Here is a 15804-nt window from a genome sequence, read left to right as displayed (position 1 = left end):
GGTGATAAACAAATTAAAAGTATCCTGTACAACAAGAAAATACTATATATATTAAATGCATTTAGATGTGACAGAAATTACTCTCAATGGCATTATGCAGTCTATATGAGAGTACAATACTACAAAACGTTTCAGACCTTGAATTACACTCATTGACACTAAAGCTGTAATTGCCTGCTCTGCTGTGGAAGACTGGAGGGAGAAGCGGGTGAGCAGATGGACAGCATTTCTTTTCTATGCTGCACTGGCTGCTGTTCAGTGAATGGCAGCATGCTAATAAAGTGCTCAGAGGACTTCTGTCTCCATCTGCTCTTAATAAAAATAAACGTGGCTCTGAAGCCAGCACGTGCTTTTGGAGTTCTTGTGTGGAACCCTTCAATGACGCTTGAGGAAGTGGATGGGTTGCTCTAAGAAGACTGCTTACAGGTTGCGACAGCCCTACCACCCCATGGCCCATGTCTCCCTTTCCCAAGTCCCTGAGCAGCGCGCCCTGTTTCCTGGCTATTTGTCATGAGAAATTATCATGCTTGGGCAACCTTAATAGCCTCTTAGCCCCATTATTCCATGGCAAGTAATGAAATTAGATGAGTGCTGCTCAGTTTAGCGAGCAGGGACTTTATGATGCTCTTATGTTTGGGGAAATAAATGTTTATGAAACTCCGCTGACAGTCCACGAGTGTGCAGCAAATTTCATTAACAGTCTGCATCTTTTGCCTCCATTGCTAGGTTTTGATTGCAGTCTCCTTGCCATGTCCCCAACCCTGGCAGAAACTGAACACAGAGAGAAAGACAGAAACTGCAATTCCCCCATTACAACAGGTCAGTCATTTAAGGCAGGGGATACGGACTGCCTTCTTCAGAGGAAAGTTTGGTATTGTCATTGTGCAGGGCATTGAGGTCCCACTAAATTTTACCCAGCTAGAGAGGGAATAAAAGCATTTCTCCAAAATAAAATGATGAAAGTCCTTGTGGTAGAATATTTTGGGCAATTTCTGTTTTAGAGTTGCTGCTTTTAAATGGTCTGTCTCCCAGGAATCATTGTTGAAGGTTAATGAAGAATTGCAATGATGCTTTAAATGTGGGTCCAAAGGTAGACACTTCCCCTGTTCAGTGTGGATAATAGTCCTTCAATTAGCATTTATCTCTTCCCACTCTGGAGGAAAAGTGATGAATTAGCATAAAAGCAGAATAAATGGATACACATTACAAGAAGATAGTTCTGAACTCAATATTTGGAAGAAATTTCCACTATTTGGATTTTGTCAAAGATATATGAGCTGGTCAGTTTCCTTCATTAGGAGAAAGCCAACATAGAGTCACTGTTCACTTGAAGTTATAAAGGGTGCATGTTTTCTGTAGGCCTTCCAACACAAGATTGTTTGAATTTAGTATTAAAATATCTATTCCTATTACTCAGCCATAAAAAAGAAAAAAATGCCATTTGCAGCAACATGGAGGGACATAGAGGTTATCATACTAAGTGAGATAAGTCAGACAGAGAAAGACAAATGTCATATGATATTACTCATATGTGGAGCCTAATTAAAAATGATACAAATGAACTTATTTACAAAACAGAAACAGATTTACAGATATCAAAAACAAACATGGATACCAAAGGGGAAATGTGGCAGGGAGGGATAAATCAGGAGCTTGGGATGAACGCACACACACTACTGTATATGACAGATAACCAACAAGGACTAGCAACGGGAGCTGTACTCAATATTCCGTGATAACTTATATGAGAAAAGAATCTGAAAAAGAATGAATATATGTATATGTAGAACTGAATCACTTTGTTGTACACCTAAAAGTAACACAACATTGTAAACCAACTATACTCCAATAAAATTAAAAAATATATATATATCCCTTTCTTTTCCCCTAACACACACACACACACACACACACACACACACACACACAGAGTAGTGTGGATTGATGAGCTCTTAAAACTGGAATGTGGTAAAGGCAAAGTGAATCAGCAGGGCCAGGTATGTTTCTTTAATCTGGAAAGGTTTTGATTCCAAGCTTGGACTCAAATTTCATTCAGTGGTCAGGGAATAACAAGTGGCCCTTCTGTGATTAGGGGTCTAATATGGCCCTCTTTGTCCATTCATGCAGTAAGAATGTATTGAGACCCACTATGTGTGATGCACTGGGATAGGTATTGGATATACAGATGTAAAAATAACTCCATCTATCACTTTATCTACGTACCTATATATCTGTCATCTATTTACTTATATCTCTATATGTCCAATTCTCTATGATCTATCTATGGTCTAATTATATCTATGTCCACATTACCTATTCATATGTGCATCTAAGTACACATGGCTAGAGCTACAGAATCAGAGACAGGATATACAAGCATATAGGGCTGCCTTAGTTGCTACTAGTAATCATCTTGATACCTGAGAGAAGTCATGCTAAAGTCAAAGTTAATTTGTTGAAAAGAACAGACCTGAGAAAAATCAAAGAGAAATGGAGCTTGATCTCTGATGGTACTGCACGTAGAGTTCACTCCTCCTTTGCACTTGTGGAATGGTACGTTGTATTAATGTTTAAACCATTGTTAGTAGTATTTTTGGTGATAAAAACCATTGTTAGTAGTGTTTTTGGTGATAATGGAACAGAAAATTTTATCCTGACATAATTGATGAAGTGCGAAGTAATTTTGGTGGCTGGCTTTCATTTGTTAGCATGGAGAGAGGAAGAAACAAAGGAGAACTATACAGGAACACTAAATAACATCCTCACATTTTGATGTGTTGCAGGATGCCCCTTACTGTAGGCACAAGGGAGGGTATTAAGAGACAGAAATTATAGGAAAGCAAGTAGAAAATTGCAGAGTTCCAGTACAAAGTGGTGATTGAGAAGAATTTTAGCAAGAGAGAAAAAGCAACATTTCCCCTTGTTATTAAAAGGGCTTTTTTAAACACACTCTCTTTTTTGTCATCCTTTGTAGGAAAGCAAAAACAGAGAAGATGAGATAGAAAAAAGGGAGGAGAAGGAGAAAGGAAGATAGAGGGAACCAATGGCCATTCTTGGATGTAGACAGGGACCCCTGAAGCCTCTGTATTCTGACCTTCCACACAACCTACATTCCCTTAATCACTTGGCAGTTATGCATCCCCAGCGCCAATCCCAGGAACTCTCAACACCCCCGGAGAGAGGCCTGGTATTAGATGCTGAGGAAGAAGGTTGTTGTTACACACAGGGCCGGGTTTGCACATCAACTTTACCCCAGTGGGAACCCAGATCCATAGGCTCTATGCATCCTTGTAGGGAGGTAAGGAAGCTCACTTGCTTTTCAAAATAAACTGGTCATATTACATTATACCCTGCATTTGTAGCACAAAGAAAACAAAACTTGTTTAATTTTTGCTTTAGTATTACCTGCGCTACTGGATCATTCTACTGGTATGCATGTGTGCTAGTTTCATACACTGAGACCAATATATATAAGTCCATATTTTACAGGATTACAAATCAGATATGTGCATTTGACGTGCTTTTCAAATACAGACTAATTTCTTCTTCGAAGAATGTAATAATCAACAAGCTACTATATCATATACAAGTGTTTAAAAAGTAGAGAGGAATTAAGATCCAATTTTTTCATATCTCAAATATATCTTGAGCAGGTCACAAAATCTTGCAAAATTTGAGATTCTCCACTCACAAAACAGGGATAATACTAACTCCCTCCAGAAATAAAAGAAGTAATGACATATGGCTGAAATATATTTTCCAAAAACATACTACAGTACTTAAAAGCTAGGGTTTGGAGTCAGACGAACCAAGTCACAAGGTAGAATAACTAGTAATTTATATAGCATCCCTAGGCTAGTTTCTTCATCCCCAAAAGTAAGTCAATATTACCTAAACTGTAGAATTACTGTGACGATTCGAAGAGGCAAATACTAAAAATGCCTAGTAACAGTGCCAACTTATAATAAAAGCTTGATGAATGGTCACAATCACGGATGGGATTCTCCAAGCTCTCTCCTTGCTTTCAGTTAACTTTCATAATGCCTGAACCAAAGGCTGGAAATAACTGGGAAAAAATCAATCCCCAGAACATGTAGGATAACACTTTTCCTAAAGCTTGGATATATGCAATTTGAAACAGCTGAGATAGCAAAGCTCAGAAATTGAAAATAAATTCTTGGCAGGCTTGGTGTTAGAACCTAATTATAAGTTCTCAATATGGCACCAAGGCCTGGAAGGAAGATGAGAAAAGGAAGTTCTGTGTGTGCTTGATAGCAGACTTCCACCCTGAAATCCCCCCACCATCCCAAAGCTGGTATTTATTTGTAAATAGTTAACTAGTAGGATATAGGAAAAGTATAATCCCTACAAAGTTTTGTATTTCAAAAATCACCCAGTTGTGAAAAATCCTGCAAATGTGACGTATTGATTATTTCCCATTATACTACCAAATAAATAATAAAGTCTAATACTTAATGAATATTCTTTGGAGTTAATACAGATTTGTTCTCATTTGCTGATTACAATGATTGAATCATATATGAGGCTGTTTACCCCGAGTCCATAGGAGTGATCTGAAACATTAGATCATTAGGATGAAGACACATTTAGACACACGCATTATATTTCCTAAATAGAGGCCTCTTCAAGAAATATCTGGCTGTGAATCCAGAACGAATTAGAGAAGATTGCATTTATAAAGATGGCTAAGGAAATACATTTCTCATTTATTTATTTGATATCATTTGTTGACCTAAAACAAATAGATATTTCTCCAGCAAAGATGGGTTTATTCAGGACTAGCAAAGAATTGCTATCTGAGGTCTGCAACTATGGCCAGCCATGTGCAAATTCCTTGCACAGCAAGAGAAGGAGAATGCTTTTACAGAGGGGAAAAGGAAGTCGGGAGGGGGATAGTAAACAAAGAGTTCATAGCTTTTCATTGGCTGAGTCCTGGCCAGGAAAGAAGAGTCTTCCTTCTTCCTGTAGTGTATGAGAGTTCCCCTTTCTGGTCTTCCAACTCTATTTAATTTTGGTTTCTCTTTCTTAATTTTTTACATTTTGGTAGATAGTACAGGTTCATATTTAAGAATATTGACCTGGAACCCTTAAAAGACATGAGCTAAAACCCCAGCTTTGTCTTGTGCTGGCTGAGTAAACTAGGCAAGTTATTTAACCTATGAATCTCAGATTTCTCATCTATAAAATAAGGATAATAAAACCCACATCATAGGGTTATTGTGAATATCAAGCTGCATGATGTAAGTCATGTGCTCAGCATGGTACTGGTATAGAGAAACCACTTAATAAATGATCATTACAATTCCTGTTACCTCTTGCCAAAGAAAAATATTCTTTTTCAGGCTTGGCTTAAAAAAAAAAAGAAATATATAAAAATAATTCAGAACCATAAGACCATTTCTCTCCTTTACTATTTCATAAAACATTGTAAACTTTCTGACTACCTGAGAGAATTTGAAGGTAAATGTTTGCCTTTAGATCAGCGCAAAATAAGTGAACAAAGATTGAAAATTAAGCACATCAATGAATATTCAGATCTGAAAGACTGAATGTGGAAGGGGAGTACAGATAGAAGGACAGTCTTTTCCACTCTTAGATAAATGAGACTGAGAAATCACATCTAGAGATGGTATGAGGACAATGTGTATAGGACAAAATTACTAATTGAGATAAAATGACAATACTTGCAGTTTAAAACTTCCTCCTAAGCACAGAGGGCTAAATCCATATGGATATCTCCTCTTATTCTAGCTGAAGAAGACCCTTTCTCTCTTTAAACAAGAATTGACCAGTTATCTACTGTGGGGAGCCACAAAGGGCACAGACCTCATTAATTTCTAAAGATCCTGCCTGGGTTGAGGCAGAAGACCTATCTAATAACGTTGTCTCTGGAAAAATTAATTCACTGTGAACAAAGAAAGTTTGAACAAATAGTATAAACGAGTCCACTTCAATATATGTTAAGAGAACCCCACAGGAGTGAATATGTCCTTCTGTAAGAAGTTTAGATAATATAATTTAGGGTGCATGTGACTGAGAGATGACCCATGGAGGAACTGTCATGTATGTGTGAAACTAATGTGAACAAATTCACTCCAGGCAATGAAAGGATGGCAAATGTACAGAGGGACCCTAGATTCTGGGTGACTGGGACCTGCAGCTTTGAGAGGGCAATTTAACACCCATACCCATACTCTATAGATTTTCTCTTGAGGTTCTGAGCACTGAGAAGCTTTGCAAGGTAAAGATCTCAAAGAGCCTTAGCCTCAAGTCCTCAGGCCATTCTGAGTTGCTCTCGATAATAACTTGATATTGTTCTATGGATCAGTGCTACTTTAATACAGTTTCACCAGTCACTTGTTACTGTTCTTTGACAAGAAGTATCTCCAGCTGAGAAGATAAATCAACGACATCACTGAGCACACTCCTTAGTGCAACTGGAATGTTTCCTGATGAAGCTAGAAGTGCACTAATTTATATCTTGACACAAGTTCTTTATCCGGTGGAGGGCCAGTAACAGTTCGGGGATCAGCACTTTGAAAGCAAAGCACTAGATTATTATTTAGGCAGAAGTCAGAGAAGAGAATAGATTGAGGATAAATGTTCCACGTAGTAACTGATGAAGACTTCAGGAATGGTACAAAACAAAGAGTATGAGATAAAATAAGTCTAGCCATTGACCTCTTTTTACTCTCAAGGAAGCAATTCAAGAAGAATCTGCCTTTGGGAGCTCAACCATGTAAGTTAAATTCTGATCATTTACTACATGCTGGGTATTATGCTAGGCAATGTACCTGCATCATTTGTTTTGGAAAAACACCTATTAGCCTCCAAATGAATTAGAGATCCTAGGAATGCACTTTGGAAAATGTTGGCTAACATTATGTTTAGTTATGCCTCCATTTCTTCAAATAAAATGAAATCACACCACCTTACACCCTCTTCATTGATCCATCTCTTTACTACTCAAACTTTCAAAGCTCATGCAATTAATTTGTTCATCAGAAGAGTTATGGAGTAATGACTATATGCCAGGCTCTTTGCATGTTGAGCACTGCATATATAAAAACAGATAACTAGTTATCACCACTTTCAATGAACTCAGAATTTAGTAGGCAATGTCTGTGCATGAGAGACAAGTTGGAAAACCAGTTTCATTGAATGTGTAGTTGCCCTTCACCATGAAAGAGTTTACTGAATGCACTTTTATATTCGACTCCTATATTAGTCCTAATGGTATAACTGTAAATGAAAGACACAAAGTCAAAACTATTTAAGCAAAAAGGAAATTTATTGATTCACACAATTCATTGGCCAGTGTTGGTCTAGCCTTAGTTAAGGCGAGATCCAAGTTGCAAACAATGCCTTCAAGGCACTTGCTTCCTCTTCACACTTCTTATACCTAAATGGCTTCACTTCCCATCAGGCTTTTTCCAACTGTTATGTACAATGGCTGTGAGACCACCACCAGATAAACATCCTCCCAGTTGAGAAACCCAGTCATAAAGAGGTTTTCTCTCTCCTGGAATTCATATGCAATCTCAGGAAAGGAACTAATCAGACTTGCTTGGTCCATAAGCCCATCTCTGGATCATCAGTGTGGACAGGAACAGGTGGACTCTGACTCAGCAGCCTGACATGTTTCCCCTCTTGCGGTGGCGCGGTGTGAAGGGGAGTCAGTGGGGAATGGATAGCGTAGAGACTATAATTAGCAGCCACATCAGAACCATGAAATTGTGCATACATCCCCAAAGACACTCAAAAAGAGTAAATCAGGTATTATAGACTTAATTAATCTTGCTTATACTATTTTTATAAAGTAATAAATTATTATTATTGTATATAAAAATGCACAGCTATGTATTATTGGGTATCTTATTTGTTGCAAAACTATTTTGACACTGTACCTATTAACATCCCAAGAAATTCATGTTAAATGGTCACTGATCTAACTCAGTCTTCTCCATTTACAGATAAATAAGTAAATTAAGGCTTAAAGGAATAACCACATTTCCTTGATTTTTAAGACACTTCTCTTTTTATACCTTTAGCATCTCAGAAATTTCACCTTACAACTGATGATGTGCCATGGTTTATATGGGGTTTTTTTCTTAGTGGCACATGATATAATGGCACATCTTACATTCAGTGGTATCTTTGGTGAGATAAAATTCACTAAATATCTTGCCAAAGGTCCTATTAGGAGCACAGCTAAGTGACAGAGGCTGGAGCATGACATGGGATTTGTGACTTTCAACCAATGCTTCTTCCATCTCCCCACTGTAGTGAGTGATGCCATTTGATAAATGATTCTTGCCAGAAGCCAAGTTATTGCTAAAAGCTAATGCTGACAGGGTATTACTCTATAAGGCCTGCAACCCATGCCTGAGGCCTGACAGGTGTAGGTATACTTATTGTTCTTTGAGGTTTTAGGTGAGGTGAATTTACAACAAAATGCTATTAACTTACTACCAGTGTGCCTACTTGAAATCTCAAGAATGCATCCTAATGCCTTCCACTGGCAACTGCCTTGGACTCTTCTGGCTTGTTCCTTTTGGAAACCGCTGCATTCTCTCCTCGAGAAATGATTACTTAAATAAAATGTTGCTGTGTTCTGTTCTGTTGACTGTCAGTATAATCTTTTGTACCCTTTTGACAAGTCTTCAAGAGAGCCTCAAGTTGGGTATTACACGTCCAAATGGATCCAATCAATATCTAAAATGCTGAAGTGACAAGTGAACAGAGAAACTGGTTTGTGAATAAACATGATAATTAATGACAATCAATGGGACAGTTCAGTCAAGTAAACCTTGAGAGTACAGCTTTTACTAATAAGCATTTGCCAAACTGTATTGCTCAGCAAACTAACTTGCTTTAGGGGGTTATTAATGACCCAGGTTTAACAAAACCACTGTCAAAAGAAAGCGAACAAAAAATACAGCTTCCCAGAAATTCAAGGAAATGGTGTCTGCTTGGAAGGTACAGGAACAGAGTTACTGACAGAACTGTTAATACATATCCATTCTTCATATAGAACACTCATCAGCTCACAGGGAAAAAAAAAAAAAAGAATCCCTTTCCCTTGTTCTTCTCTCTCACTAAAAATAAGTATCAGCCTTACAGGTTTCACAGTATGCATCTTTATAGCCCACAGAGTTTAGAATTATGGACATAAAAATGCTTCGAAATCAAGATGGTACAGAAACAAACTGCATGTGAAAAATGAATTGATTCAAATTGGATTTAATTAGAAATTTAATTAGAAATCAGCAACACCCTAAAATAAAATTCTCCAAAACTTATTTAAAATTTTTCGATAATGAAAGATACTTATGTGTTTTTTAAAAGTCATCTACTGTGTTTCTGATGGATGTTTACCATAAGAATAAATTACAGCTGTTTGATCAAAGTCCCTTTTTGAAGGAGTCTTTTCACAATTATAATATCTTTTTCCAGTTGGTACTTTAAGAACAATTTGTTTTTCCTATCCCTCATGTTAGCACAGGATTTTAAATTTGAAGATTTGATTGGGTTAAATGCATCTCCATTAATATTAGACATCAGGAAAGAACTCTGAAACCAAATGTACTTTTCAAATTTCTTACAAAGACAAAGCATTGACTGTCAATTACTAGCCTAATTACTCAAAAGCAATAAAAGTTTTCTTTGGGGATCCATTTTTATCTCTCCAAAAATTGGTATTTTCCATGAAAAATGGCCATTTAGTTAATGTTTCACTGGCCTTATAAATACAATAATATACTCTCAGGACCAAAACTTGGGACATGAATTCTGGCCCCAAGACAGAATGGTGGCTAGGGGTCAGGTCAGATAGTTTACATACAAAATGTTTTTACAGCCTCACAATAACCCATAGACGTCAATAAAGTTATACCATTTAGAAATAAAGCTCAGGAAGGATAAGTCACTTATTTTAAAAAACCCCAAAACTAAAAAGCCATACGAGCTAACTTTTTAGCATTTTCTATCGGCCATCATAAGGTTCGAGGGAGAATAACACTCTTCAGAAAAAAGGGTCAAAATAGCATGTATTAATGTTAATATCGGTGAAACGATTGCCCAGGAAGCTGCTCTATATCATCAGGCAAATTGGCCCCTCATAAATGTTCACAATATGGGACACCTGCAGGCAGCTTGCTCACCAAAAAAGAAAGAGGCTAGCATCTGTATGCCCAGTCTCTCCTTTTGAAGTCACAGTTCAGATATGTATCTCTCTACTTACTGCCTGTAGGGTCCTCTTACTATGTAAGAGGGCAAAGCCAAGCCAGGAGTTTTACACTAAGGAGACATGCCACAGGAAGGAAACAAGGGCAGTGGGGAAGAAGCATTCTAGACACTGTGCTAAGCTTTTACACCCTTCTCATATGTAATCGTCACCAAGCACCATGAGGTGCTTAACAGTATCTCATTTACTAATTAGAAAAATGAGGTTTAGAGAAGTTAAATAATTTGCCCCAAGTCATACTGCTAGTAAATAATGGAGCTGGACTTTCAATTCAGTACCCAAAGTAGCATCCAAAGCCTGAGAATTTGCAGAATGATAGGAAGTAGGATCCTGAGGAAGCATCCATCCATCCATCCACACGTCTATTGTTTTGTATATAATCTGTAGAGATGGACATGAAAATAAATTCTCTCATAACTGAACATTCATGGCATGGGTACTAGCATTTGATGTGAGGATACCCAGTAGCAATATTGTCTTATATATACTACCAAAAAGAAGAACAGCAGACCCTCTGGCCAGTTTCACAGCAGCCCCCCTCTGTGAGCTGACAGACAATTTAAAGAAAGAGTGTGGAGGAAAAGGAACATGAATTCAAACCTGCGACTAACTAGAAAAATTTTAAATAAAATTTTTTATGGCAATAAAGTACCCAAAACTTGGAAATAAAGGAAGAAGATGAGTGCCCATACTTTTAAGTTCATACTGGAGCACTGCCCATAATGGAGAGCATAATATGCCACCCCTCAAAACGCCACTTTTTAAAAGTTATTTAAGAAACAGCTGGTGCATCAAGGACACTCTGACCTTCCTTTGTCCCCCTGAAAACAGAAAATACATCTCCCATATGAAGAGTACCTTCCCTGTACCAGGAGGTAAGAAGGCATCCTTATCACCAGATATTGTGAATTTAGGTTGTTTAAAAAACAACAGCAACAACAAAAAACATGCTATTTCTCCACTAATTTACTACTCTAAATCCAAACCCCTTTGTCTTGTCAGTTCGTCACAAATTTATTGCTTCCTTGTCTAAAAGGTATAAAATCTGCCTGCTTTGATCACTTCTTTGAGTCTCGTATTTTATGGGGATAGCATACATACAAAATTAATTTTTTTTTCTCCTATTAATCTGTCTTACGCCAATTTAATTGTTAGACTAGGCAAAGAACTTGGAAGAAGGGAATACTTTTCCACCTCTACACCCAGTTGACCTACATAAGGGTTCTCTCTTTGGGTTCCTATTTAGTATCCACTGCAGCTCATATTCTGAAAGTAGATTTAAATTTGTAGAAGGTCAACATGTTGCAAATATTTTTTATCCAAGGGAAAAGGAAATGATTTTTGTGTGCTAGAAAAGACTCCCTAAATGTTACAGTCTTATCCTACAGTCTTGTAGGACATTCACTAGTTTTGTAACTATTTTCACAGTCTTATTTTGACAGTTAAACTGATTGTAGTAACTTTGGTCTCATGATTCCTCCTTTGAACAAGCATTATCCTCCTATTGGTTCTGTTATTAATGAGTTAAAAAAAAAAATCTTTACCAGATACTCATATCTGTATTAGAAACATGAGTTCTTAACTTTTTGAAAATTGTACATTGACATTATTTAACCCTCGGAATCAGTTTCCTCCTTGTAAAATATAAATAATAACTTTCTCAGACTGCCTAGGATGATTAAATGAAAGAAGATCCCGATCCAGTAGTTGGTGCTCATTAAATGTTATAAAACAATAAAAATTGTAGTAACAACAGCAACAATTATGATTGTAACTGTCGTTGTTACCATTACTTTTGTTATTTTTCCAATGCAAATTACAGACCAATCTATCAAATGTGTATATACTTATGGTTTGAATGAATAAATCTTTGCTAAGAATTAGTTGGGTAAACAAGAAGAGATTGAAGTTAAATTCTATGATAGTTAAGGCAGGGAATATCAAAGGCTCTGTAGTCAAAGATCATTTTCAAAGAATTCTACTCCATCTTTGGCAATTTTGTACAAAACAATAAAAATAAATTACCAGGAAAATGAGATTAAAACCAAAGACATAAAAACGAATACTCATTTTAAAATTTATTCATTAGACATAAAACACCTGTTGGTTTCCTATAAATATCTAAATCTTTGCTCTCAATTTCTTAACTTCTCTTGCTGTAAACCACTTGCAAACAACTTGGGAACCAGCATTGGTTCACAGACTACACTTTGAGTAGAAACGGTGTAAGATTCACCAGATGATAATGAAGTGATGCTCCCTAAGACAAAATGATCGGCTGTATGACATTAACCTCCAGCTGCTGCAAACACTAACTCAGCATGCTAGGATCATTATATTGTCTCTGAATTTCACTATTGGCACAGACAGTCACTTTGGAAGCCTATGGCGAGTAGAAATTAGCTCACGTATCAGCAGCAACATATTCTTTAGTTTTAAACTGCGAAGTCAGAGTAAAAAAGAAGATGGTTTTCACGAGTGGGAGCAAAGATAAATGAATGATGTTGCCCCTTGAAGTCCTGCAGGCATGAATGATAAGCAAACCTCTTTCGCCTGGAGAATCTAGTCTTGAAGACCATAGAATCCTGCAAAGGAAAGCTTAAAATTTGCCTTGCTTTATACTCTCCTTTAAACTTTGAAACTCAAAAAGAGATTAATTTGGAGCCAATTTCTGTTTGCATTGCTTGCTTTCTCATGCAAATGTAATGCTGGCCTACTTTACCTTTTCTTAATTAGGGGTGGAAGAACAAATGTTTCCTCTATTCTAATGCTACCAGCTTGTCATTCGCTTTTTCCGTTTCTTTCTTAAGGGGATTTTTCTCCTTTGGGCAAAGTGCTTAGTTAATATATTAATAGTCACCAGCCTTTAAACAAAGTGCAGTTGTATAATGGGTTTGTGAAAAGAGCAAAGGGTTTTGCCCCTGGGCCAAGAAGTGAACTTAGAAGGAATCCAAACAGGAAACTCTTTGGCCAAGGCAGTGAGCTGGACCTTCAATGGGCCCCTAGTCACTGAACTCTCCAGGGAAAACCAACGTTGAACACAGCATTCTGTGAGTTAGGAGACTCTCCACTCTATTAACTTCTATTCTAGGTACAAATAAAGAAGATCCACGTTTTTCAGAGTTGATATCAGAAGCTAAATGTTCTATGGCACAACCAAGTTCATTTTTACTACATTAGAGAAGAACCGTATGTGTTATTTTATCTTTCCCTGGAAAGTACCCATTCATAAAAAAACAAACAAAAAAAAGAGAAAAACCTTGTATTGAGTTAAAATTGATTCCCAAATACCTCAATCTCTGCCCATTGATTATATATCTTTGCTCACAAGTAGCCCTAACAGTCTAATTTTTTTGGAAGTAACTTCTAGTACTATGTTTCCCTCTATCATTAAATCATTTTTCTTATCTTAGATAATCATCCACTTGTCTGGATCCTCTATTAAAGAAAGAATTATGATACAAAATAGTCTTGACTGGTCTGCTTACATAATGCTAGAAATTAAGGAGATGAAATTTAAGTAGGAGCAATGTAATTTCTTAGGATTGAGTACTATGAACAAAGTCTGTTTAAGTTTAGGACAGGAGACATCTTAATTTTTTATTATGAATGTTAACTTATCATACACAATAAATCACATGGCAGATCATGGCTATTTACAAATACTTAAACATCTATTTCAGAGGTTTAGCTCAGATACTTTAGATTTTAGCTCAGATACAAGGAAGTTGTTTTTTTTCCTTAATTTTTATTTTTTTATTTTTTATTTTATTATTATTTTTTGGCTGCATTGGGTCTTCGTTGCTGTGCACGGGGCTTTCTCTAGTTGTGCCGAGCGGGGGCTACTCTTCATGTGGTGCGTGGGCTTCTCATTGTGGTGGCTTCTCTGGTTGCAGAGCATGGGCTTTAGGCATGCGGGCTTCAGTAGTTGCAGCATGCAGGCTCAGTAGTTGTACCACACGGGCTCAGTAGTTGTGGCTCACGGGCTCTAGAGCACAGGTTCAGTAGTTGTGGCACACGGGCTTAGTTGCTCCGCAGCATGTGGAAGCTTCCCAGATCAGGGATCGAACCCTTGTCCCCTGCATTGGCAGGCAGATTCTTAACCACTGTGCCATCAGGGAAGTCCCTCTTAACAATTTTTAAAGTACTGAATTTTAGAACTGGAAGAATCTTACAGGTCATTTAGTTACTCCAACTTTCAGGGTATCTGTAAAATAGAAAAACTTTTAACTGAGGCCTTCTTTAAATTTCAAATAAATATTTTGAAAAGGACTGGGTGGAAGGCAGAGCCCTGGGGCCTATCATTATAGACCTCTGTCCTTCACACTGCGGATTTATTTTTTAATTTATTTAATTAAATTTATTTATTTATTTATGGCTGCATTGGGTCTCTGTTGCTGCACACGGGCTTTCTCTAGGGGTCTTCATTATGGTGTGTGGGCTTCTCATTGCAGTGGCTTCTCTTGTTGCGGAGCACGGGCTCTAGGCGCATGAGCTTCAGTAGTTGTGACACGCAGGCTCAGTAGTTGTGGCTCGCTGGCTCTAGAGTGCAAGCTCAGTAGTTATGCTGCACAGGCTTAGTTGCTCCACGGCACGTGGGATCTTCCCGGACCAGGGCTCAAACCTGTGTCCCCTGCATTGGCAGGTGGATTCTTAACCACTGTGCCACCAGGGAAGCCCAGATTTATTTTTTAGATATGGCCATTTAGGAAATTTTTGAAATACCTACATATATTTATTCAACTTTGTCCCAAAAGATAATGAAAGATTTAGGCAAATGAATTTTATAGGTCAATGGGGAGGGCTCCCATAATTTTCTTCTCTATCTTCAATATCTATTCTTTCTCAACAAAGTCCATTCTCTCTTTTCCCATGTGACAGTCTGAACAGAGAAGATAGGACATAAAACAAGTACAACAACCCTGCTTTCTCTTTGTTTTCTGTTACAGCTTTACCACCTGCCCCAAGCAGTAGGCCTCTTCCTTTCTTCCAGAGGTCACTAGGTTTACACCATAATTAACAGTGTTTGCTGTTATACACCCTTCACTAGCATGTGTGCTCTTCAGGGTTTATGAGGTTTTTTTTTTTTAAATCCTGAAACCAGATTTATCTCCAGGTTAATCCTGTGAGGTAAGCAGACTGTTTTATAAAAACAGCTCCATTTTATAAGAGGGAACCATGACACACTATCACAGGCATCTATACAGATGACATTCATTCACTACCTTGTTTAAGTTCATCACTCTTTCCATATATCTAACTAGCAAATTACAGGTCCAGGAGCCAAATCCAGCCTAAAGTGTGTTGGCCAGTAAACTAAGAAAGGTTTTTACATTTTTTAAAGTTACATCAATAGCTACACAATAGTCTCAATTTTGCGTCTTGGCCTACAAAGTCTAAAGTATTTACTATCTGACCCTTTAAGCCAAAGTTTAAGCTGATGCCTGATCTATATCATAAGCTCTAGAAGAGAAGAATCTTCAAAATAAATACTGATGACAGCTTAAGAAACATGGATCAGTATTAACTTTTATAAA

This window comes from Monodon monoceros, unplaced genomic scaffold (assembly GCF_005190385.1).
Source record: "Monodon monoceros isolate NGI ecotype Baffin Bay Population unplaced genomic scaffold, NGI_Narwhal_1 Super_Scaffold_3, whole genome shotgun sequence".
Taxonomy (NCBI): domain Eukaryota; kingdom Metazoa; phylum Chordata; class Mammalia; order Artiodactyla; family Monodontidae; genus Monodon; species Monodon monoceros.
The sequence above is the reverse complement of the archived record's forward strand: the minus strand, read 5'-3'. Positions refer to the sequence as shown.